This window comes from Epargyreus clarus, unplaced genomic scaffold (genome assembly GCF_041222505.1).
Source record: "Epargyreus clarus isolate Ecla_fem2 unplaced genomic scaffold, WU_Ecla_fem_2.2 ptg000031l, whole genome shotgun sequence".
NCBI classification, from domain to species: Eukaryota; Metazoa; Arthropoda; class Insecta; order Lepidoptera; family Hesperiidae; genus Epargyreus; species Epargyreus clarus.
Genome location: NW_027332236.1, coordinates 4,656,827 through 4,683,619, shown reverse-complemented (window position 1 = coordinate 4,683,619; position 26,793 = coordinate 4,656,827). Strand labels below are relative to the sequence as shown.

Genomic DNA, 26,793 nt, shown 5'->3' with positions numbered 1-26,793 from the left:
GTATTCTCCTATACCTTCACTGTAAATTGACGTACATACGTCAGTCGTCGTAGATAGATACCGAGTATAAATACATATTTATACTCGTATCTATCTACCGTAACTCATTCGCGCAGGCCTCGGAATAATATGTTTTAGTTATTGTTCTGAGACGCAGACAAATACGATTTTGTCTGATACGACTCGTGTCTGACGCGTTCAATGTCTGTAGATATTAATGGGACCTTAATTCAATGAAATATATTTGATACGTATAGGCCTGCGGAGGCACTTATAATTACGACAGTAGTATAATTACGACAGTTACAATATTTTTCCTTATAGTTATACCGAATCGAACTGTTAGATATGTGTGACTGAAATGTTTATTATGTTTATATAAGAAAAATAACAATATTTGAAGAAATAAAAACGAGTTTTAAGTAATTCTTCATGTTGTTGCATTTAGCTAGCATTATCACATTCACAAACGAGGAAAATCCTGTTTCATTTTATTTTATTTTTTGAACATTTTTTACGAAGTCATGTAAACGAAATATCATGTAAGAGGACGGTAGACGGTCATTGACGTTTTAATAGGATTCTGTGAAGTATCGGTAGCAGATAATTATTAAGAAATCAAGTATTCCGATTTTAATTAATTGTATCAATCGGAAATTTAAGTCAACGTCATATTAAATTAGCATTCCAGTCCGTATTTTTAACACGCTTTTATTAGCTTGGGTTGTATCTATGTATGTATGTAACGGAATCTTTGAGCACAATTTTCACCAACTCCCACAACTCTGAATAATTTGAAACTTTGTACACGTATCATTACATTTTAACTCCTAATCAGATATGTTAAAAAAGTTATTTGGAATGCCTCATCTAAAGTATGTATCGTATGTAACCACAACCTTATAATTAAAAGTGAGCACTACTAAAATTATTCTTATGCTGTTACCACCCATCAACTTCAGTCATCAGTTTCAAATCAGGTATAACATAAATTACACGATGACGTTTTACATGAACGATAAATAAATATACATATTGTATCAAAGACATCGCGTCACAGAACTCACTTGTATTTTGTAATAAATCCAATTTTAATAATATTTCTATCACATAGACAGACTTCAAACTTTCCACCAGAAACACTTAAATTCCATTCCATTTTCGTATTCATGATAAACGCGTCCCGGTTCCCAAGTTAAAGTTAGGATGATGTATGAGGTAATAGATATAACAATAGGTAGAATTGCATTTGGTTTACTAGCCAATGTAAACTTGTATTACGTGTTTATTTCATAAACTGATAGATATTCGAAGTATATTTGACACCACAATATTATCTTTTAAAGATATCACGAAGAATTAACAAGATAGCTTCGATATTCTTATTTACAATACATTTAAATGTAAAAAAACCGATTAAAAACGACATTTCCTATTTATATGGCTTAAGTATTGTAGTGTAAATATTGTAATAACGAAACCTTGACAGATGTCTAAGACCTTCAAAAGTAGAATTAGGACTAAGCTGTCCTTCTTCCTTTAAATTAAATTAGAGCAGCTTTTGCGTTCATGTCTAAAGAGAATATTAAGGTATAGGTACATATTTTAAGAGACGTTCCATAGAGTTTAAGTAAGTCATAGGTACATGTTTGTTCCTATTTAAGTCGACTACAGAAGTGGCAACATTCACTTAACATCACGTTATCTATACTAATATTATAAAGAGGAAAACTTCGTTTGTTTGTTTGATTATAATGAATAGGCTCAAAGACTACTGGACCGATTTTAAAAATTCTTTCACCATTCGAAAGCTACATTATCCACGAGTAACATAGGCTATATTTTATATGAAATATATTTGATAAATAGATTTTGAGGCGGTACAAAGTTTGCCGGGTCAGCTAGTTATTATTAAATTGGAAACGAACATGTAGGTGGTAAGTGATCTATTGCCGTTCATAGACATCTGTGTCCAACTCCATATAGACCAGGGATTCTCTCCGACGCGTAGCACTCCAGAGAACCAAAACGGTCATCACATATAAATCAGCCTGCATCCACACACACACGTGCGGCATCTCATTGCAACTTCTGTTACATGAAAACAAACACATAGTTGGTATTTCTATACAATATCCGCTCTGTGGACGCAGCCTTCTCAAGTTTCCTACGTGAATACAAAACTTGTTCCGCCTGGCGACCTTTTCCAAGGCTTAGCTGTAGGAAAATTTTGCACACGATAAGATAAATTGTCGCCGTTTATGGAATTTCGAAAAATTGCCAAGGGTAGCACTTTTGTGCGCTCGCCTACATCCGCACTTGTATGGTACGCGGGGGACAAAATCCGGTGACGAAATTTGCAAAAAAATAATAACTTTTTTTCAATCAACTGCTACGATTTTTTTTGTGATTAGATCATTGACTAGAATTAGTTAGATTTTACGTTTGTACCCATTTTTTTAACCTCAATGCTACCGTGAATTTCGCAAAAAAGTTATGATTTTTTTTAATCAACTGATACGTTTTTTATGCTAATCATAAATAAAATTTGTTAGATTTTTAGATTTGAACCCAGTTTTTTATCCTTAATATTACCCTAAATTAATGAGTAGTGATACATTTAAACCAATCTATTCGGTGAAAAGTACCAGCAAGCTACATTTGTAGCAATAGATATTGATTCAACTTTTTTTATAGTTCCCAAAATTAACCCAACTTGGATTTTCCTTAATAATAAATGTTTCGAAGAACTCTTAGTATCTTCTCAAAAACTTCCTAAAATTTAAAAACGTGGTAGATTTATCACTACAAAACAATTCTTTATTACCTACATTACCTACTTAGCTACAATTAATTCATACATATTCAAGTGGGATAATCAGTAAAGTTTTATCTTCGAAGTTTCGTACGTGTTATTTAACAAGACGAAGAATATTCACTTATTCTTGGACTATGAAGCTTCAACTTCAAACGCGTCTTTAAAATTTAGACGTTCATCCGGGAATCGAACCGAGAATTTTTCGCAAGACATCAAGTCAAATCATCATCTTCATACACGATTTGCATTTTTTTTTTTTTATAGTATGCGAGTAGCAGACGAGCATGCAGTCCACCTGATGGTAAGTGGCTACTGCCGCCCATGGACATCTGTAATCAACCCCAGATAGGATTAGATATTCCCACCTAAGGTCGGCCACGGATGCGCCGCTACCCCTGAGGACTAAGCTGGAACGCCTCGGAAATGTATGTCTCCCTTACCACACCCTTCAAAACGGAACACAGCAGCACCTAACACTGCTGTTATTAGGCAGAAATAGGTGTGGCGGTGGTGCCGCCGGAGTCGAACCACAAAGAGTTCTACCACCTTCAGAAATCATTACATCAGTCTGCATTACATCTATAGTTGTAATGCAGACTGTCTGTATGTTTTAAGATGGTATTACTCTTTGTGGTTTGACTTTGGTGGTATCACCGTCATACCAATTTTTGCATTAGTGTAGCACTGGATTTAATTCCAACTTACTCCTGTAAGTATCTGTGGCCGACATATCAAACATATCACTGGATGATCTCAAGTAGGTTTCCGATATTTTTTTGAAATTGACAAATATCCATTGACCACGGGTAGGTACAGCAGAGACTTAGCATCAAATGGATTGCACACTCATTCGCTCCTCCAGTTTCGTAAATAGAACACTGACACGAATACACCGTCACGCGTCCCATTTGCATTTCGAACAGCTCATAGAGCGTTCCAATTGCGAATCGTTCCAAACGGCGTGATCACGCGCCATCGATCCAGTGAAAGTGAGAACGCCATCTGTCGTCCGCGTGACGTAACGTTGCGAATCGGCCATTGTCCGTTAGTCTCGTCCGTTTCGAAACTGTGATGGATGTCTCAGTACTAGGAGGTACAAGATATAATAGAAGAATAAGGCAGACGTTGTTCTAACAAAAAATAATAGATTTTGGGCGGTAGAGTCCAAAAGTAGTCTACCTTTCAAGTTTATGTGAATCATTTTTTTTATAATATTGAAATAACAAACGAGCATGCTCATCTGGTATGGACATGTGTATCCAACTAATCAATCAGGTAAGATCCGATTCCTACTGGAGATTGCTACTGATGCGTTGCTACCCCTGAAGATTAAGTTGGAACGCCTCTGATAAGTATGTGTCCCCCCAGTTATACGTGTATGTTGCCACACCCTTGAAAACCCAAATCAAAGGGCTCTACCACATTTTAAAATGAAGCATGGTTTTTCCAAAACTTCCTAGTAATCGTTTGAGCAATTTCGGTGATTTCCAGTGAATACAGTGAAATAAAGTACATTTAATGCGGGCAAAGCCACGGAAAAACCTAGAATAGCATAGTAGCAAAAATAAAAATAAATACTAGACATTTATTTATAACTAATACTCTATTTATAACTAAAACTACGAAGTAAATTTACTATGCTAAGAGAACACGTAATAAATTCATCATTCCATATTAACTATATCAACCGTACCGAACCGGTATAGATAATTAATATGCACTTATTACAAGGCTTTATAATAAATAATCGTTCTGGGTATTTAGCAAAGTCTTGATGACGTCACTATTAACTCGTCTAGCGTGCAGGTTTATTAAAGTTTTGATGCCAAATCTAGGATTTTCAAACTCTTGTCTTTGTCCATTTCCATTTTACTTACAATGCAAGGGATCTTAAATATATTTTTAACTAACATATTTAATTCCTTAACAGGACATAAAAGGGCAATTTACATATATCAATACCAATTGCACTTAAATTTGTCGCTAACGTTTACTCGCTTAGCTGATCGCGGTGAAACCAATGCCTAAATAGCACGATCGTTATCTTAAATCTGGAACTTACGCTACTTTGAATAGCTACTGACACCTCGAGTGTCTGGCCGAGTGTCGAACCAGGAAACGAACTTATCTCGTTAGTTATGTTACATTAAGTTTTATTAGTAATGAATTCAATACCTATTATAAGGCTTATTAGTGAAAGTTTAATCGACGGTAGAGGATATATTTATTTACTCTTTATTGGCCTTAAAATGTGCTAAAAAAGGAGGACTTACTGCTATATAGTATTTTCTATCAGCTTACCTTTAGGAAGCGCAGAAAAACTAAAGGCGTTGCAAATATTTAAAAGATAACAAAAAAAAAGTTATAATACAAAAAGAAGGCGTTGTTATTTAAGTCTCATTGACTTTTATTTAAGTCTCACTTGATGGATTTTAAATATGAGGCGTCTAAACGTGTCGTGGGTTATATTTTTAAGCAATCAGGTTTTTGTTTGCATAATACTTCTCTAATTTAATAAAGTAGATTGAACAGCGTCATATATTTTATTTTAGTTGGAGCAAGTTCGTTCGCTGTAGACTCCGAACATCCGTAAAGTGCTTTTATTAATTATCTTCTACTTAATAAAACGAACACTACTGACTGACAGGCAAAGCGCAGCTTAAACTGGCATATCTTAGCATTAAATTTTGTTAAGGAATTCCTTATGTAACGTACATTAGTACTAAGAATGTATTTTCGAAAATGTATTTCCAAAGAAAGTACCTAAATAGTTTGAATTGATACTTGTTATACTTTAATCGTTTATTGTTAGTAAAAGACTAGTAGAATTAATTAGATCATCCAGACAATTGTATGTACTAACGACAAAGTGAAATACGGAACAAAGTTAATATAAAAAAGAAATAAAAAACTAAATGAGGGGTTACTATACAAGATTAGTTACTTCATTAAATGCGTTGTATCACTTATCTATTATCATAACCACAACCACTGAATCGACGTACTGCAATAAGAAACCACTGAACTAAAGTCCAAATCTCACCTGGCAAATGTCTGAAACAAATCGAGTGACAAAACTCCGAAACGTAACAATTTCCACAAATCTATGTGAATTCGCACGAACCGCGAACATCTACTTTGTATTCGTACCGCCGCCGACTTCACAGCGCCCGAGGACTTTGCCCTGAACTCAAAACGCCGCGCAATGAATAATAACAATACGAATAACGTAACACGACTTCACCGTCTCGTTTCCCTGGCTAATTGTAATAAAATTTGCAAATTTTCTCCAATTCAATAAGAGATGGCGCCACGTCTCAGTCAAGTCAAGAATCCTGAATCGCGCTGTTGAAGTTTTGCAAACATTATAAATACGCTCTTCGAAGTTAAGACAGTGAGATCATCATACTTTATGTTTGACCACTTCGTTCTTATATGACGACGGCAAACTTCTTACATATACTTTTTGACTTATAATAAATGCTTAAGATGGCTTATATGTAGTGTTTTAAGTAAGACATCGGCGTAGCATATCATAAATAATTATATTAGCGTTTTCATATAACATTATGTAAAGTGTAACTACTGCAATACTCCTTTCTATAAGCATACCTATGATAAGCAGTGGACTTCTGAGGACTGACACTTCTAAGGACTGACTCACTGGACGTAGCAGTCTATCTGCTTTCTCATCTCACAGTACCGTAGGTATGCCGGTGAAAATTTCATGTACGCAATATTAATGTAGTTGGCAAGAAGTTTAAACTCTGAATATTCTAGTTCCCAAATGGTTTGTTTGAAGTTGCTTTACAAAATAACAATGAGAATAACGTAACATGAACGGTGGCCAAAATGTTTTCACTTCCTCGCCGTTTTATTACGAGAAACAGCTATTTTCGCGTAATTCTTTGAATAATAATTGCAAAACCTTGTTTGGTACACAGTCTTATTGGCTTTAAATCAAAACTTTAAACATTACAAACAAAAAATTTAAAAGATCCTGTTATTTTAAATATATTTAAATTTATTTATTTCTAATTTGAAGTAACAGAACATAAACAATCGAAAGGGAATGTCATAGATTAGTAAAGATTACTCACTCCTAACAAGAAAATGTAACCACTTTTGATAATTGAAATTGTCACTATCATCTTTTTTCGTTTCGTTTCGTGTTTCAAAAATTTAACACACACAGAAACAAGGACCCCAAACATCCGACGAACCTACGGACATCGTGCGAAAACCTGCCTCATTCGAAATCATCACGCAATCTTTCGCGTTACATCGCGGACAACACCTAACTAGTCCACTCGCAAACAATGCAATAAGATCTCGCGTAACAGAACAAAGAGTGATGTACCATCTCCGACAGTGCCGAGATTACGACATCGTGACACACAAACAAACATCTGGTCGTGGAGAAATTATTGTAACCCCAGGAGTCTATTTTGGGTTCGGCGTTATATTTTTATTACTAGACTAGCTGACCCGGCAAACTTTGTACCGCCTCAAAATCTATTTAACAAATATATTTCATATAAAATATAGCCTTTGTTACTCGTGGATAATGTAGCTTTCGAATGGTGAAAGAATTTTTAAAATCGGTCCAGTAGTTTTTGAGCCTATTCATCACAATCAAACAAACAAACAAAGTTTTCTTCTTTATAATATTAGTATAGATAGTATAGAAATCAAATACAGGACTTACTATTTTTATAAATCTGCATTATTCTAATCTCATGGGGGTTTAGCTCGGTTATAGATCATCCAACATCATTAAATGACATTTTTATTAAAACCAACAAATAAAAAACAATGAAAATATTTTTTAATTTAATTATTAAATTTAATCTATCAATAAATAATCATAACAGAATAGTAGGGTAAGCGCACAAGTTTGTGACACTTTATCAAAATAAAATTAGTAGTACAAGAGAAACTTGAAATAAAATGTAAAATGAGAATTACCATAGTGGAAGAAGGTCTTGACAAACAATAAGCATAATACGCCACAGTGACCTAAAAACGGGGGTGGATTGTTTTAAAAAGGAAAAATAATACCGTGATGCCCCAGGACTCGACTCGACGTAACTTTTGGGTCAGAATTGTTGTTTTACGCCCATTGTTATTGCCTAGGCTACGTAAACAATGACTATTTAAATAGGCGCAATGAAACCAGTCGAAATGATATTTTGTGGGAATTAAACTATGGAATCCCTTGTATCAAAACGTATTTTTGCATTTTTTCAGTTATTACAATATTTAAAAACAAAATATTAAATATAATAAACAGTATGCTATAATACAAATATTAAATATAATAAAAACTTTGCTATCGTTGATATCGTGGTTAGAATTGTACAAATAATAAGGTGCCATAAAAACAATATCAAAATAATATATGTAAACTAGTGGTGCCCGCGGCTTCGCCCGCATTTAAAAGAAATAATATGACATACATAAAACGGAAAATTTGTACCTGCATTGGAATGATAGTGGTGCCATCTGTCGAAAATTGGTCTAACCGACTCCCAAACCCTCGTGGGCTCTTGGACAACAACTTTGCTAAAGATTATCACTTGATCAAATGCATAGTTTCCGATTCCATAACTACTTACGAATTAAAAAAAAACCTTTTCCCACGGACTAAATTGTGAATCTAAACCATTCTCAAGTCCCCTTGAACACACACAACAAATTTCATCAAAATCAGTCCAGTCGTTTAGGAGGAGTTCAGTGACATACACACGCACATAAGAAATATATATATAAAGATATGTAGGTGAAATAGACGTGATGAATAGATAACCCTATTTCTTTGGGAAGTCGGTTTAAAATGAAAATATCATCGACACACAATGATTACACAAACACGAGACCCAGAATATAAATTCATTATTAAAATGTCTGAGCGGCCGGGGATCGAATCAGGAACTTCCCGCTTGACAAACTGGTAAAGTGTCAGCTATATACACATTTATACCTACAGACAACAAAACCAAGGCCTACATTAATTTAATCGAGTAGATTCGATTGGCACGAAGTCCAATAATTAATTGCTAGTTTGGTTATATGTCACTATAATGTCAAGTACCGTTGGCGCCAAAGTAAAAGGCTCGTAAAAAAAGTACATTAAAACGACATTAATACATACAATAAATCAAACCAGACAATAATTCGATCAAACGAAAATTATCCTTTCTACTTCAGAGAAATAATTTCATGACTTTGTTTGACAATACATACTCGTATTAAGGACAATATTATATTAAGGAAGTTCTCAGTGATAAATGTGTTTATAATGTAAATAAATCATAATTATAAATATAATTATATTAAGTACATTGTAAGTTAAAAGTATACTTAATTCACCAATTAATATAATTAATTGTAATGTTATTTGTTGTGGAGTTCCATTGCAAAAACATACGTCGTAGTCATATTCGTATGTAGGTACACTTTAAATCGCTCCACACAGTTCGACCATTCAATTCAACTCAATTCGAATACGAAGAGTTCTTTACCATCATGAAATATTGAACATTATATATCTTATAACAATACTTTATTAAATAAACCGAAACGCGCCGAACAATATCGGTTTCGTGTACGATGACCCCTTTTATTTTTTATTTAGAATTTGCTAGTTAGAACAGCCATTATAAATTTATCCCAATAAAATAGCTTTATGTATTACGGTTTAAGAGATAAGAGCGCTATGACAGACATACATTGGAGTTCCCGATTTTCGCTTTTACTAACGTAGATCTTAAAATAATTTATAATCTACTGTGTACTTGCCATACAAGGTCTTTAGTTATTTTGTAATTGTAATTAACACAATAAGTTTAGTAATAAATCATTTATTTTTATGACATACTAAAATTAATTATATAGGTATTGCATATAGTAAAAATTGATAATGTCACAACCTCAATGTAAAAGGTATCTACATCAAAATTATATATACAAATAAAAAATAATTAACAAAAATTGTTCACTGAATTATTTTTGGTTCGTCATGAATTTTATATAAGTAATATTACATGTAAATTATTTACGTAGGCATAATATTTACATAGTCATATCATTAACATAGAATTCAAAGTTTATAAATTTATAATTATTTATAAATTAATTAATATACCTACTCTTTACAATGAAAAGGTTAAGACGGCGTTTTATTATTAATGAAATAATTTTAAGACAAATCTTACGAAATTTCATTTTTAATACCAGCAAAATTTACGGAACCCTTTATATTGCTACACTGTACATATGACATACTAACCCATAGTTACATTCATAATTTGTTCATAAATTGACTACTCTGCAGGTCCAGTAATATTTATGGTTACTTAATCCAAACAAAACATAAGGCGTTAGAAGCAGAATATGTCAAAATGTGACCTTTAACCCAGCTGACGTAGGTGTTATAACACGAGGTGAGATGTTACGAGATGTTGCACAATTCTGATAAACGCGAAACGTTATGTTCATAATATTGTATGTTGAAGGTGGAAGAGCTTCGTTGTTCGAATGCGGGGGCACCAACCACATACCTATTTCCTCACGTGTCTACATACAGTTTAGGTTTGGGATAGATATAGTTGTGGTGATGCTGAAGTCAAATCACGAAGAGTTTTATTATCATTGTAAACAAAGATCGGACAAGATTAAAAGGACGGGTCCAGTAGCGACACATAGGATTGACAATTAATGCCATGGCATCGAAAGTTAATAAATAAGGATAATCGACTCTGAATTCTTCTTCTTTTAATTTTCAAATAAATCTCACATCATACTATTTAATACAATACACAGATCCAAAGTCAAAGACTAAAAAAAACTATGATATAATAAGAATGAAAAATCCAACTTTTCAAAAGTATGACTTACACAATTTAGAGGAATCTAACGACACCATAATTTTAAAATCCTCAAACCTTAGGTAACCGGCTGAAGGGGGTGCTAAAGACTGAAATATACAAAAGTACAAAATGCTTGAAAAACATTACCCTCAGCAATCGTGTAAATAGTAGCTAGAAGTAAGAGATCCGTATATTAGCTACCTAGTAATAAAACGAAAACGAAAACTACATCGATCACCTGGTAAGAACAGCTGAGTGGGCGAGTATGTACTGAGAAGCGTGGGAGTAACAACTTAGAAATATCCACTTTTATATGGAAGTCGTTTTTATACATGACTTTGTATGCGTGGTTGGCAACATTGACACTGTCGGTTACAATTATCAATCTTGAAATAGAGACTAATGATTGTTTCTACAATACAAATTCGATTGATATATTTTTTTTCCTCTTACACTATTTCTGACGTACTCGTAAATATAGATGCGAATTCTGTTTAGAATCCTTTGTGGTTTAACTGTAAATGTAATGCGGCTAGACTTAGGTTTTTTAGTAATATTCAAGAAGCAGAAAGGAAGGTGGTAAAATCCTTTGTGGTTCGACCCCGGAGGCACCGGAGTCCACCTCACCTGTTTTTGCCTAATAACAGCAAAGTTAAGCGATATGGTTGATAACAGATGTCCATGGGTTGTAGTGATTCCCCAGGGGAACGGCATGCTTGTTTGCCGCTTCAATTACAAGAAAAATCCACTGGGTATTTCCAGGAAATGTACCCAAACATGATCACCCGGCCGGAGGTGCAGATTTGCGGTATTACCCGGCTTTACCGGATCATTCCGGTTAATGCAGCTACCAGTTTTACCCGGAATGAAAATTTCCGCTTTTATCCTCTACCTACCTTACAAGAAGTTCTAGTTTTTATAAAAACATAGACGACTTGTTGATTTAAACAAATGAGTTTAAGAATACTTGAATAAACCCGTGGCGGAGCGGTGACCATCCCCGTCAGACGCGCTGAGCTAGACTAGGAAAATATCTGGTCCAGTGCCATAATATTTAATTTCGTCCTTTAAAGCAGAAGATCCAGCTCCGAATCCAAGGTCTGCCATCTCTTATATTCACGATTCCTAGCAGGCCAAATATTAGGTAATAGCCCCGTCCTCTTAGGAAACCTATGCCCAACAGTGGGCCAAAAATAATAATTACAAATGCACTACGTATATACAGTAGAGCCAAGTTTGAATGCAAGCGAAACTGATGTTAAATATTTTCTCTTTTATCAACCTATCAGTTATCTTAATGAAATGATAATATAATCGATATGAGTTAGCGATAAGATCATTGACGTGTGATATGAGTGTCATTCAGTAAAAACATGTAAGGCAATTAACATAACGATGTTTATTATAAAACCAATAAGATGAGGTACATTTAACTAAAAGGGTATTTCTACTACTTATATTATACAACAAGAAAAATAAAAAGGGACTTTTAGTGCAAGCAGTAATAGAGAATTTACCCGTAATAAGATCACGACCGTATATGCAATTTTTAAATTATTTCCGAAATGAACATGACATTTGTTTTTCACGTAAAAGTATGACAAGTAATGACCGTTACCGTGGCAATGCAACACACATGATATATTTGTTGTCGCCCAACAATTTTATATGAATCAGGAGTCCTACTTAAAACTGATCAGAAATGGTTTCTTTTTCATAAGACGGTCCAAGTGTAATCTTTTATGAAATGGCAAAACGACGTAACGCTATATTCACTATTTTTATTTCAACTACTGTATATTATCTCTATTAATAATCTGGTAAAGATTGAAGTGGCGAGTTTTCACACTATTTTTGCTCTCCTGTGAAATCTGACTGATCTGACTCCTACACCGCGAACTGCAGTGCTAATTCTGCCAGTACAAAGCATAAATAATTTGGATTCTACCACCTTTATGATACCGAACAGATATGTTTTATCCAAGATAATCAAGTTGAAATTAAGTCTTTCGGCCTTACATACCTTTGTGTGCAGACCGTTAAAGAACAACTAAAAATTAGACTCCTATTCTGTTTTATACATATGTTCTAAACTTAAGTGCTTTAATCTTTAATTGGAGTCCACATCAGGTGGACTCCATACTCGTTTGTTAACTCAGTTACATAAAAAACAGTACCGTCAGTGGGCAGTCTCGCATCACGTCTGGTACCCTATAAAGTGACACAAAAAACCGATGGAGCGTGCTTTTCACGCGCCATAGCTTCCGTATAGCGGTCAAGTATACATATATGTACTATAAATAAATGAGGATACGATGTTGTATATCAAAACATGAGTCAAAGTAGAGTATGTAGTAATATGGCTCGACTCGGAAGAGAGACATATTATTTGATAGGATTGCTTATCTGTTTATAAACTTGCGTATTTCGAAGACGCATAATATTTTTCGGCTATTTAGTTTTTGTTATTAGTTTCGTTTTGTATTTCCAATCGTGACCACACATTATTAAAAATGGACATAAATAATGAAATAAATAAACTAGGTACATTAAATAGTTAAATTACTATTCTTGTAACTAAGCTTTCTGCCTTAATTTAACTTCTAGTGAAGTGATACTAAAAGTTGATAGAAGTAATAAAAAAACTGAACCATTAACTAACTACCAAGATTTAAAAAATCCTAATATAAAACCGTTTAAATATAAATTTTTCCTTGGAAGCAATTCGTTTGATATCAACACGAATGTTCGCTGGTAAGCCGACTCAAGTTCATCCATAGAACGTGACATTACCATATCGAGAAGTCGTCGGTTCTCACGTTTCGTTCAGTGAGACACATGCTAACACATATCATATGTGTTCAAGCATTCTGTATCACTTCATCTTAATACTAGAAAGAATAGTTATAATAATAGCTACTCGTATAATAAGCACGGTTTTAAGATTCAGGCATCGAAATTGAAAGGTGTCTGAATAAATATGGCTTCACCAGGGAAGTACCACTGCCACACCCAGTTCTATCCTGGGGGTTTACTACCATCTCTTAAAACAATATTATTTTAATCAAATTTTTACTTTTGCAGGAAATTTACCTTTTCATGCAAAATTTCAGTTAGTTTTATACAATGGATAAGCGAAAAATTAAAAGGGTTTAAGATTGTTAAACTGTGTATGACGGAATATTTTACTGTTTTAAGGAGGAAATAAAGCTTTCCTGAACTATGAAGGCTTTTAAAATATGGTGGTAGGCCCCCTGAAGCAGTTTTACGTTTCGGTCGGGAGAGATGCCGACTGACTTACATAAAATGTTAGTCTTAGTCCTCAAGGATAAACACATCATCGATTTATGGTAAAACTTCTATCCTACACAGAATTCGTGACAGATTCCTATGGGCAGCGGTGACCACTTAACAATCTCCTTTTTGCATAAAACGTGAACCATAGCCATGGATTTCCTGTCCACCTCTATACTATTTTTCATATTAATTATAACACCCAGTAATTAAAACATTATAGGTAGACTTGTTAATACAGTGAAGTACTACATATAATTCTAATGAAATACAAAAGCAACCCGTTATTACAAAACAAGAATTTAGTTCAATAATAACTCCTACTATTTACAGTTCCTTATAACTCGATCATCGAGTTTTACGTGAGATCCGACAGCGCCACTTCAGGGTATCATTTATCACGTGTCCCATTATACTGTATCTTTAATAGTTGGCCATAGTAAGGAAGTCTATCCGTCATATATAGGCAAGATGGCTTATATTGTATCAAGACATTGATTAATGTGTTGCATTAACAGTATTTATTTGTGACATCTTGATTCACAATCGAAGACATAACATATATATATCTAAATAGTCGTGTTGCTTTGTGCCATGAAAGACTGAATGCGGGCATCTTAGTCAGTTTGTAAGAGTACTTGTTCTTGCTTGCATTCAAGTGGTAAGACGTATGACTTAAGTCTTCAAGGGTTGCGATGCTTCTATCATTCACCTTATTTATAATCTCTATTCTAGTCGCCAATCCATAGACGTGAATAAGTTATGAATGTTGAAAGTTATTTAAGGTTAAGCCTTAATTGAAAAAATAGTATATTTCCAGTAGTAGATAGTGACGACTCATGAGGGCGCTAAGTTTCCTTCATATAACAGTAAAATATTCCGTCATACACAGTTGTACAAACTTAAACCCTTATTAATTGTTCGCTTATCCATTGTATAAAACAAACTGAAATTGTCATATTTTCCTTAAAAAGTTAATTTTCCTGCAAAAAAAAAAGTAAAAATACGATTAAAATAATATTGTTTTAAGAGATGGTAGTAACCCCCCAGGATATCTTAGTATGGGTCTATATTTGTAGAAAGCATTAACATTTTATAATTATACATAAATCGTTCGAACTTTCCACTTTGATAACTCATAATAGGGGTCAAGTGATTCTATACCGTGGTTTGTGTCATTACCGCAAAATGTTTTAACCTTAATTACATCGGAAATTTCACTGCATTTACACGTTTTAAAGTTCACAGTGCAGCAACATAATTGTTTTATAATGTATATTGGCATTTCAATAATCACCTTTAGCGATTTACCGTGATGTAATTAAAAACAGAGTATTTGGAACATTCGATTAAAGTCGATACAATCAAGTAGTTCACGTTCAAATCGCTCATATATTTCTTTTTTGATTGAGATTCAGATTAAGATTCGAGTAGCAAAGGGGCCTGCAATCCACCTGATGGTTAGTGGTCACTGCCGTCCATGGACGTCCTTGACCAATTATATCTATAACAGCCGAGAACTAAGATGATAGCCTCATGCGTATGTTGGCTGGTCAATCTTAAAGTACCTCTTGGGGTCATGAACGATTCATCATTATCGACCATTTCCACCACCGCTGGGGACGGGATTGTTTACAATTAAAAATTTTATGTTATTATCCATCCCGCAACTTAGTTCTTAATCCAATCTCATTTAGCAGATACATTGGACTATGGGCTAAGACACTCTCACTCTGAGAGGGGACCCGTGCTCAGCAATGGGACAGTAATAGGTTGGTGAAAATGACGACAAAATTACAAAAAGAAAGCATTTTTATTTTTTAACCAACGTACGATAACTTCACCTAGCTCCCATCTTTATTATAACTATCTATCTTTAGTTAAATGTAGTGGGCCGTTGTTTACATACTCGGTTAGGTCGAATTATTAACACACCGTTTACCATCTGATATTGTGGCTCAGTGTCATCTGGTGGTGCCTTTATAACCCACAGCGTCACAGATGACGCAAGGCATTGAAATAGTCTTCTTAGAAAATATTGCTGTTATATAATTTTGTTTCAAAATATAGCGTGCTATTAAAAGCTGAGATCGATTTCGTTACATTGCTTACAACTACAGGATGTTTCAAAATAGTGGTAGAATAATTTATTGACTAGTTTCTATAATAATTACAAGCTATAGTAATAGTAATGTGCAATAATACGATGTTAATCTAAAGGATTATTATAATAGACAAAAAAAACCGACTGCTTAAAAGTATACTCTTTGTCACTTCAACAACTTAGACAAATCCAACGACACTTCATAATGTTAAAATGCCAGCCGTTTAGGCTGTACGGCTTGCCAAAGGATGAGGCACACATACATACATGCACTTAAAAAACATTCCCTATGCAACTGGGTAAAAAGATGTAGCTGCTAGCAACAGGTGAAAAAACAATCACACCAGACTGATGGACAACGAGTCGATAAAACATACGATGTATCATCGGAACCTTTGAAGAAATCGTTATAAGGTTTGGATACAGTAGCGGACGGCAACAGTTTTAAAAACGAAATCATAAAATATATTAATCATTTGTCAGAAAGTGACATATCAAATGCACCGATATGATATAGGATAATTCGTCACGTCGCCGCAGATAAGAGGAAACCTGACGGTATGAAATTAGATATCTTCCAATATTTATGAGTTAGAGAAAATAGGAAAGCAACAGAAGATAATACAATTTTTAAAGTTTTCGGTATGATCAAAAAATTAGCGAAGCTAAGCATAGATAAATATTATATCAACATACACACGAAAGATATAAGAAGTATGTTTTACATATTGATAAATTGAATTTGATCAAAAAGTCAACGTAATCAAAAAAGTCCATCGAAAAAGAAACAAACATTTAATATGTTTGTGAGTATTCAATCTACAGGGATACTGTAGCAAGCATAAGTTTAATTTAATTCATTATTTCAATGTCAATATAGAATTTTAAAACCTGTTAATACGAAAATAATTTAAAGCTTAGAGCTAAATTTAAAAGGGCTTACGAAGATTTATATGCTTTAATGATAAGCTTTTTAGCGAGATTGTTGTCACCTTTACGTTAATATTTAAAAGACTATCCATCCTCTGATATTAGAACGTAGCCAATGTGAACGCAAGGACATTATTGTAACCAGATTTGCATTTGATCGAGTCGTACAATTTTTTTTTAATGGACATTCAGATTTAAAACAGACGAGATTAGATTAAGTATTACCCAAACCACAGTCGTAAGTAGACACTTAAAAGTTAGATAACATTGAATATATAATAAATCGAAATGAGACAATCACTGCAAAAAAGTATAACCGTAATCGATCAAATCCTATAAATAATTATACATTTAAATTCCACAGCATTTTTTTCCTACACACTTAACTCTCTACAATTGTAAAACGAGTATCAAATAAGTACACTAAGGAATTAAAACCGGATATATTCTTCATTGCTTTCTTGAAAAACTACTTTTTGAAAAACTACTTTCCTCAATGAATCCATCGATGACAACGGAAACAATTATATTACGAATGACGATTTTTTTGTAACACCTAAAATATCTAAAATAACTCCCGCAGACCGTACCGAATCATTTGAATCATTTCGCATTAGTACTAGTTACCAAGTTCTACCACAGACGGTAAAATACTAGTTCAGAAAGATTTTGATGCTTACAAAGAAAGAAGACTTGAGATGTTGACATTTTTGTAATCACTTGTAAATATTAATTTATGAATGTTCTGCAAGAGTCCTTCCATGCCCTATTTTACAGTGTCGTCCTAAACCGAGATCGGTACCTCTGGGACATTTTAATTACTGAAGTTAATATGCTGGAATTCTTAACTTCCCTTGCCGTCGGAATTATTAGTAATTAAAATCACTTCTTTCGCTACAACATCCGTTTTATGAACTGTTCCTGTTTCGTTATTTTTATTTGACATGTCGATATTGCTTGTGCTACGATGTATAAAATAGAAAGTAGGTACTCGGATTTCCTCTTAATATTACCTTAAGAATAAATAAAAACCTTAAATAATTTTTGATTGATAAAAATGCTAAACAAGGTATTTACTCAAATTATCATCTCGAATCTTTGGCGGTGGAACAGGGGTGTTAGACTATGAAATAAAATGAAACAAAAACACTAGTTTCCGTCTCCGATGACACTGGAGTTTTTTCGTCTCTTCCGTCAATGTAGATTTCACAATTACTCGATTTAGTTTTGTTGCAAGTCAGCGATGCTTACCGTTCAATACCAAAAGTATATGTTTTTTTGGATCAAATACCGATATCTTGCTGACATTTCACGAAACAATTTATATCACACTATCAAGTTATATCAAAAAGTGTACACAAAGAAACAAGATCGTTCAATTATTTATATCCAAAGGCTATTTGATCAAGACAGCGAAATTCAAAACTACGAAAATATTTGCTAAAAGTAAATGCCTAATAAGAGAGTCGGAATAGCTGATGAAGAATGCTAAAGAAACTCCGCGAAAGCCTTTCGGCGGTTTTTGTGAAAGTGAAAACGATTTAACGTTGATTAAACGTTGAAAAAAAAAATAAAAACCCCATTTATTTCGCATTCATAATGATTCGAGTAATTAGTTGCGCATGCAGATTATCGCGGATGTTTTAAAATAGACGTTGATGGAATTTTAAAAATGCTGCAAGTGCCTACAAGTGCACTTATCTTTAAAGGTATAATTTAACGTAGTAATATAATTACTGAATAATTATAATAATACAACTCATGCTCAGAATAGAATTTGTATCTTTTATGGATATAAAAATATAAGTAAGATATAAGAGAAATAAAAACATGAGGATTTATATTTTATGTTTCAAACTATAATGAAGTAACTAATTGACAAAGAACAAGCACAAATATTAAACAATGCTACGATAATCTAAGACAAATTAAAAATATCAAAAGTAGTTTAGTAAACAGATAAAGAAACACAAGGGCTTCAAATTCAAATTCCCATAAATCAACGCAACGAACATCTAATTAGACAATGGCGAAACGTGATAGAGATCGTATTGTGAAAACGACAGCATCAAAAGGAATTGTTCAACAAATGGACGCAATTCCTCCTTACACGGACCTGTTGAGATTTTACAACGAACAAGGCGATTACCTTCATTGTTAAATAAAAGAGATTGCTATCTGGAGATACTTCAGAAAAACAGCTCGGCGAATTGTTTTATAAAAAACCAACGGCTTTAGGGACTTGTTTCAACTCCGCGGGGTAATGTTGCGTCGAAATATTAATATCCAAATTAATACTACAAGACTTAGAATGCTAATAATTTTCGTTATTAAAAATATACTAAAATTAGTTACCATCTTCAGCTGGTCTATTAGGCATTGCGTAAGCCCTATAGATCATTGATTATTTATTCTACTACTTAAAGCAGTAAGAATTTCTTTTAAAACAGTAAGTGCTTTAAAGATAAAAATATGAGAACCATTTCTATTTCAATTTTGCCGTTGAAAATGTTTCAAATAGTAATTTTCGCTTGTTGTTCATCCCTTTGAGGTAGAACAAGGCAGCTAAGAATACACCAGCTGTGTAATTGAACGATAACAACTTCAAAGGAGTTCTTTGAGATCTCAAGATTCATAATTTAAGGATTCCACAGGAAAAAGTTTTTACAGAACTTGAAACGGTAGAGGTCAATTTTGTTTTTATTCGCCGACTCGCCACCGTTTAGGCTGTTTTTCTTTTTGAGTTATTTTACAAAGTATCGACTTGTTTCAACTGTGTAGGTGTTTTGACGTCAAACAGATGGTTGGACATTTGTTTTTCTATTTGTTCAGGCTTCTGCTTTCCAACATGTTTACCGTTTAATGGAAATCAACTAGAAAATGTCAGAAGCATTGATCATTTTAAACTCATTGTTTTGATTCAGCTTATGCGCACTTTGAACCATTGGCGTCTTTTGGGATGTTCCTAATAGCCATGTGACATATTAAACTAAATTCTATATATCTACGGGTAAAATAAATGCATCTGATTTTTACGAAATGCTAAAAAAAATATCCACATCAATGAAATGTCAATATTAAGATAGTGAATCCAAACATCAGTGCATTCCAAATTCAATATTTGGACAATACTGCAACTTTATTTTCACACTGAGATAATACCAGCTTGGCTGATAAGGCGTGAGAAAGCACTTCTTGTATCAATAACCCAGATAAGCTATTAATAACAAACCACTTCATAAGAGGCTCGGTAGATTTAAAAGAAGATGGAATTGTGTTCTATAATAATATGATCGTATTAAACGATAAAAGAAACCATTGACTCAACTTGGCAATAGACAGTAAAAGTATTGACAAACGTGAAATCAGCGAAATTCTTTCAATTGTTTCGATAACCGCAAAAAAGACAATAGACATTTCGTAGCTGTTTTCAAAACATTTTCACCTTCAGCGAAGCCCACTACGCGAACTTGGTTCAATATGGCTGTTCGAATCCCACTCAAACGTTACAGGAGTTTAAGTAAATGAGTCACGAGACTTACCGTGGAGGCAGTAACATAAAACAATAATTGTCTTATGGATATTTTGCAATAATAAATGATAGGAAACGAATCAGAATTAATTGCCGTGTCCTCGAACGGTCGTAGAGCTATCGAGAAGACTAATTAGAATCACAGTAACAATAATGCAAACCAATTACAAAAAAATGTCAACAAGCGTGACGAACCGGGATGAAAAAACACAACAGATCCTTTGGTTTTTGCAACACTAAACACAATTAACCTTGGAAAGTCCAAGCTCAGGCACATAACATTTGTTTTTTGCACTGCTCACTTTAACACTCGTTTTAATGTTGGTGACGTACTGTATCGATAATTGTTTGTGAAATACGCGGGTGGAGAGAAGGCGACGCGTGCGGCCCCAACCGACGGCCGTGAGCGACTGGCTTGCGTATGCGCCGTCAGCGACGTGTCGCTAGAGAAAGCAAGCCGCTTACGCAGAAAAATGTACGGTTTCGCTACATTTTTCACTCTCAGCACTGTTCCTGCTGGATTTGACGAAATGTTTTCTACGAGATGGTCAGTAGATTACGGGTAAGATTGAAAAAGTTAAGAGGAAGAAGAGAGTACATGACAGGCGTAACTAGATTAATGTTAATCGAATGGTCGTTCAAAGTTTCCAATACAGGACATGCCATGCCATGCATCCCTGAACCATCTGCTCTTCCTGTTCGCTATTAATCTGCGAAGCCTCATAAGTAACCAATCAGTCCATCTGTTATACTGAACACGTATGTCTGTGCGTCAACACAAACAGTGTAAAACACCTGTTGCCTGGCAACAATAGATGTATCAAGGTGATTTACTCAGAGCGAAGGTCAATGTCACAGTAGCGATAATAATGATGATTATATTATACTCAACGCCATAATAGTACCTACTTGTGTACAGTTTGCGATAAATAAAGTCTTCAAATTTCATATGCGAGACACAAGAGGTGATTGACATCTTGACTTCAAAAGAATGAAGATCGTCTTATTTGCGAAACAGGCAGGCGATTTTCGTTTTGTTGTCAATCAGTATAATGAGGATAAGAGATCAAATGATATTCTTGTAACTTAATTAAAATTCGATTCGAATCAGCAACTGTATCACCTCCATCGGCTACGGTAAGACTTGATTCTGCGCAAGAGAATGAAATATAAAGCACGAATTGTGGACCGTTTATATGAAGAATGTGTCAACAAAAAACGACCGTTCAGTACCTTTGCAGTTCGTAATGAGAACAAAACCAATCAATCGACGGATTACGAAGCCTCAATGATGACTTGTTTCACTGCGAGCGAGATAATATAAATATCACAAGATATTTTCAAAGTCTTGACCATCAAACATAAACTAGTGAAGTCGTCACTTTAGGCCATTGTTTGCTAAGCTAGCAATGGGATTGGTTCACTTTTTACATCATTGAGAATAGGTATTATGGAGCTGTTATGAATCTACTGATATAGATAAAAAATATTGGATAAATTAAATCAACTAATAATTAACTTCTAAGCGAATCTTGTCCAAAGGGAAAAGTAAAGAAGAATTACAACTATCCCCTTCTAACATATACTCGAATAGAAGACGCATAAATGCTAGAAGAGATATAAATAGAATCTCTACTCAAATGACTTCATCTTGTAAATTAACGTTATACACAAATCACATCACCTATCGCGCACCACCAGACAGTAGAACACGTCGACAGATAGTCAAGTGAACGTGCGAAGGCAAGGTCGTTGTAGAACCGGTTTCAGTTCGAATTCGTAGCCAGTCTCATAATGGCTGCAAAGCAATATTTATTGACCAACGTGATATGCGTGGAATTGCACTCTTACGATAGATCCGTGACGAAATATAGAGCCTTAAACTTGCCTCACGTTTGGTTATGAAGTTGGCATAATCGTTTCGTTTTCATTGCAGCTGCAAATCGCACATTACGTCTGGTCTGCAACTCTTTTAGGGTTCTGCACCCAAAGGGCAAAAGCCTTATTACGAAGGCTCCACTGTTTGTCCGTCTGTCAAAGGGCCCTATCTCTTAAAATGTAGGGTACTAGTCGTAAGTGGTCATTGTCGCCCAATTACACGTAATTAATCGTAAGTGGTAATTGACCCCAAAATAGTCTGTGAATAAACCCTTACCCTATGTCGATCACAGATTCTATCTCTGAAGAGTTTTCAAAAACGTCACATGAGTTTGCTTTACTACGCTATTTAAACCAGGAAGCAGCAGTGTTTGATCGTAAACATAGTAGTCAAAAATAGGCGTGGTCATTAGTGCTGTCAAATCACGTTAATTGTACAAACTGACTTTAAACTATTAATCTAAACTTATACAACAACTAAACGAGCGAATAATTGCAAATATTTACCAATCCAATTTAAACATGCATCGAATAACAATAACAATTAAACATATTCGACACCAATAACACAGTTTAAACAAATTCAAATACTTGTTAAAACGCAAACCCATTAATCCATCTATCCACGATTCACGAATTAATTATACTTGGTAATTATGAAACCAGTATCTAATGTTATGTATATCTAATATATTGTAATGTTTGATATAGTATTTCTGGAGGTCGACGTATTAGCATAATAAGATTGATACAAAGATAATGAGTTTGCAAAAGATATGATAAGTAACATTTAATGTTATTATGAAATATTTTATCTTTTACGAACACCGATCGATAACCAGTAATGATTTATGTCTGGGAATTATCATTATTACTAAATAAGTTATACAATACTTTTCTATAAGATTATTGTACTTTCGCTGTTTAGTAGAACTACTACTGGCTGAAAGTCCTTTCAGAACAAGAAGGGGTTGAAGGCGTGCCTTGCCAAACTGACTAACGAATAAGCTGAATTTACCTAAATTACATAATATTATGGGATCGCTATCGACCATAATGATCTTGGCAACAAGAGTTCGCACACTGATACATATAATAAAAACGTGGTAGGTACACGAGTACGTAGACGAATCACACACACATACGTCCTTAAAAATGGCATTTATATTAATTACGTGCAAAAATTATACTTTGCTTCAAGATTAAGTGTTAGGTACAACTATGTAAGATACATATGTTTACAAATCTGCATTTTAGAATATTGGTCGCCTTTGTTTCAGAGCACCCTACTAAAAGATACCAAAGATAAAAAGGAGACAGTAAATCAGTAAAAGCTAGCAAGACGGAGAACTTTAAATAATTTTCTCAACCCCACCTGCAACAGAAGCAGGTGCTCCAAGAGATACCAATCATTGGCAGTTCGGCACACCGGTTATGTTGATATAATAACAATGCTTGCAATGCAGTTTGAGGCTTATGTCAATCACCAATGTAATATACTCGTAGTTCGATCATATGCTAATGAACGTCGACAGCACGATGCATGTAATCAGTGTATACGTTCTACTGAAATAAAATTTATAGTAGTCGATTAAAGTTGGTCATGAAAGCAAAGATTATAATTATAATATTATAAAGATTAAAACCAAATTAATGTTTTAAAACGGAAATATATTTATATCACAGATAGAATTAACTGACAACGATAGTTTTTGTATGACTGCATGATAGAATTTACTTCATATAGTTCCCTTTGACACATCTAGAACTATAACTTATAGATTGTAGAATTGTTCGTTTTTCAAAGTAACTTTTTTACGTCACGTTAAAAATAATCACACGATTTATCAATGACGCGTTAATCCACTCACATATCTGATTTATTCCACAGTACATCAGTTCCATACATACATACATACATTACATGAATATAACATTAAACAATACAGTTCCGATGTAAGTGGGACCGCCACGCACCGGTCTGCGGTTGACCCATTGCTACGGTAACCTGGTCTTCGTGGCTATCTAGCTGTAAACTTTTTTATGCAATTGAAGTAGAACGGATTTATCATACTGGTCTATCAGATTTTGAATGATGGCCAGTCTTAGCTCATGATAGTTAGTTAGCTTTCCAAAATTAGAAAGAAATTATAAGTTCCATGCTCGCGTGATGCTGCTATAAAGTAGGATTATATGACGGTGGTGCCCACCTACTCGAACTATGAAGAATACTGCTTTTTTATAATATAGGAGTTGCAGACGGACATGCAGTCCACTTGATGGTAATGGCTACTGCCGCCCATGGACATCTGTAATCAACCGCAGACAAGATTGGATATTCCTACCTGAGGCCAACCACAGATGCGCTGCTACCCCTGAGGACTAAGCTGGAGCGCCTCGGAAAAAGTATGTCTCCCTTACCACACCCTTCAAAACCAGAACATGAGGCAGACATAGGTGGGCGGTGGTGCCGCCGTAAGCTTAATAGCAGTAAAGTATTAAGTAAAGTAGTATATAGAACTTTATCTCTGTTTTTTTTTCAATTTTGCTGATTAATTACTTACGCGTTTGCATAATCGATAACGTACTTTTACTTTAACGAATCAATCATAAAAAATAATTTATCTTTTTCGTCGTCTTTCGGCGTAAAACAGAACATAATTTCCCAGAGAGGAAGGTGGGGTAGAATGAACCACGAACGACCGACTACACCCACGCGACTCGTAACGGGTAAGTTATACGGTAGGCACTTAGTATTTTGCACGAAAAGGTCAACCAATTCGTTCTGATGTGGGAAGTATTACGTAAACTGTACGAGGGCAAAGAACGAAATATTAGAAAATACTCGTACCTAACTGGTATTGGCCTTGATGTCAAAAAATTTAATAAATCGAGGACCAAAACTTATTGACCAAATTTAAATAAAATGCAGAACCATTAAAATCAACAAAATATGCTAATTTTGATGTAGCCTTCTCAAATTCTTTAAAATATATTTTTGTTACTTCTGAAATTCATGTGTATTCCAGCTATAGAATCCTTCACTGTGCGTGATACGGCACACACTAAGCTTTTATTTTTCCTTAATTATTATATTAACTTCCTAAGAACTAGATTTTCAGCCCCAAAACGCACATTTACGCGTAAAAAAAACATAATTTGCCTGAGAGGAAGTTGGGGTAGAATGAACCACGAACGACCGACTACACCCACGCGACTCGTAACAGGTAAGTTATACGGTAGGCACTTAGTATTTTGCACGAAAAGGTCAACCAATTCGTTGTGATGTGGGAAGAGTTACGTAAACTTTACGAGGGCATAGAAATAAAAATTAGAAAATACCATATTCATATTGGGCATATCGTAATAAAATCTATTAAGTCCATAGTTAATCTCAGACCAAAAAAGATACACAAAGCCTCTGAACAAATACTGAAGTTTACCAAATTCTGCCAATTTTCCTCCTTCATATAAATTACATATTACATGATTACAATCAACGTAATTTGGATTCGCTGATTGCGAGAACAAAGGAAAATGTCGCATGTTACTTCCTTGTACGATATCTTATATATTCAAAAAGATATTCAAATGACATTTTATGTATTGAAATCACATTAAAATCTCACGCCATCAACCATGCCGGGATTAATTGTTAATTTTTTTTGTCTGAGTAATAAATAATTAAGAAATTGTGTGTAGGTCTAAAGACTAATTTATTTATCTGACCATTTATAGAATACTTAATTTAAATTATAGAACTGATAGACGTGTTTTTATGCGTAGAACAGGATGCAGAAGCCACTTAAAATTGAATGCTCTTCATTCCATACCTGTTTGCCATAAGAGTGTTTTAATTTAGTTGTAATGCACATAATTATGCCAATTGGACAAACATTTGCGCCAAAGTTTGTCCTGATCTCACGCCCACTTAAGTACGTAGGTTAGAGGAAGCAACCATTGGTACACGGTGTAACACATGTAAAGATACGTCCAAACTGAATACATAATGCAACGTGCACACTATCCGTTACCGATGCATGGTGTTGGTATTAATGGCTAAGGACAAGTACGTATCGCATTCTTCGACTTCGACTTTATTGATTGACAAAGTTTGCAAATATACTTCTAATATGTTGAGCACGGATTAGTAGACATGATAATTAAGGGGGATATATTAATTTATCTTGAGTGTTCAGTATTCGTATCTCTAGAATGGGTCATTCTTATTTCTACACTACTATTGGATTTTATAGTGACAATTTCAAAATATATCAATCTTAAGAATCCTAACCATGTATGCTTGTAAGTTCCGAATAAAGTACTCAAAGATATATGATATCTATGAATCCTCAGTAGGTCAGTT

The 26,793-nt window shown here is 34.3% G+C and overlaps 1 protein-coding gene across 2 annotated transcripts in view; it reads right to left on the bottom strand.

Moving 5' to 3' along the window:
• Positions 1-26,793, bottom strand: part of siz (Brefeldin-resistant Arf-GEF family protein schizo) — a 219,023-nt gene that overhangs the window by 62,187 nt on the left and 130,043 nt on the right. The window lies entirely within an intron of this gene.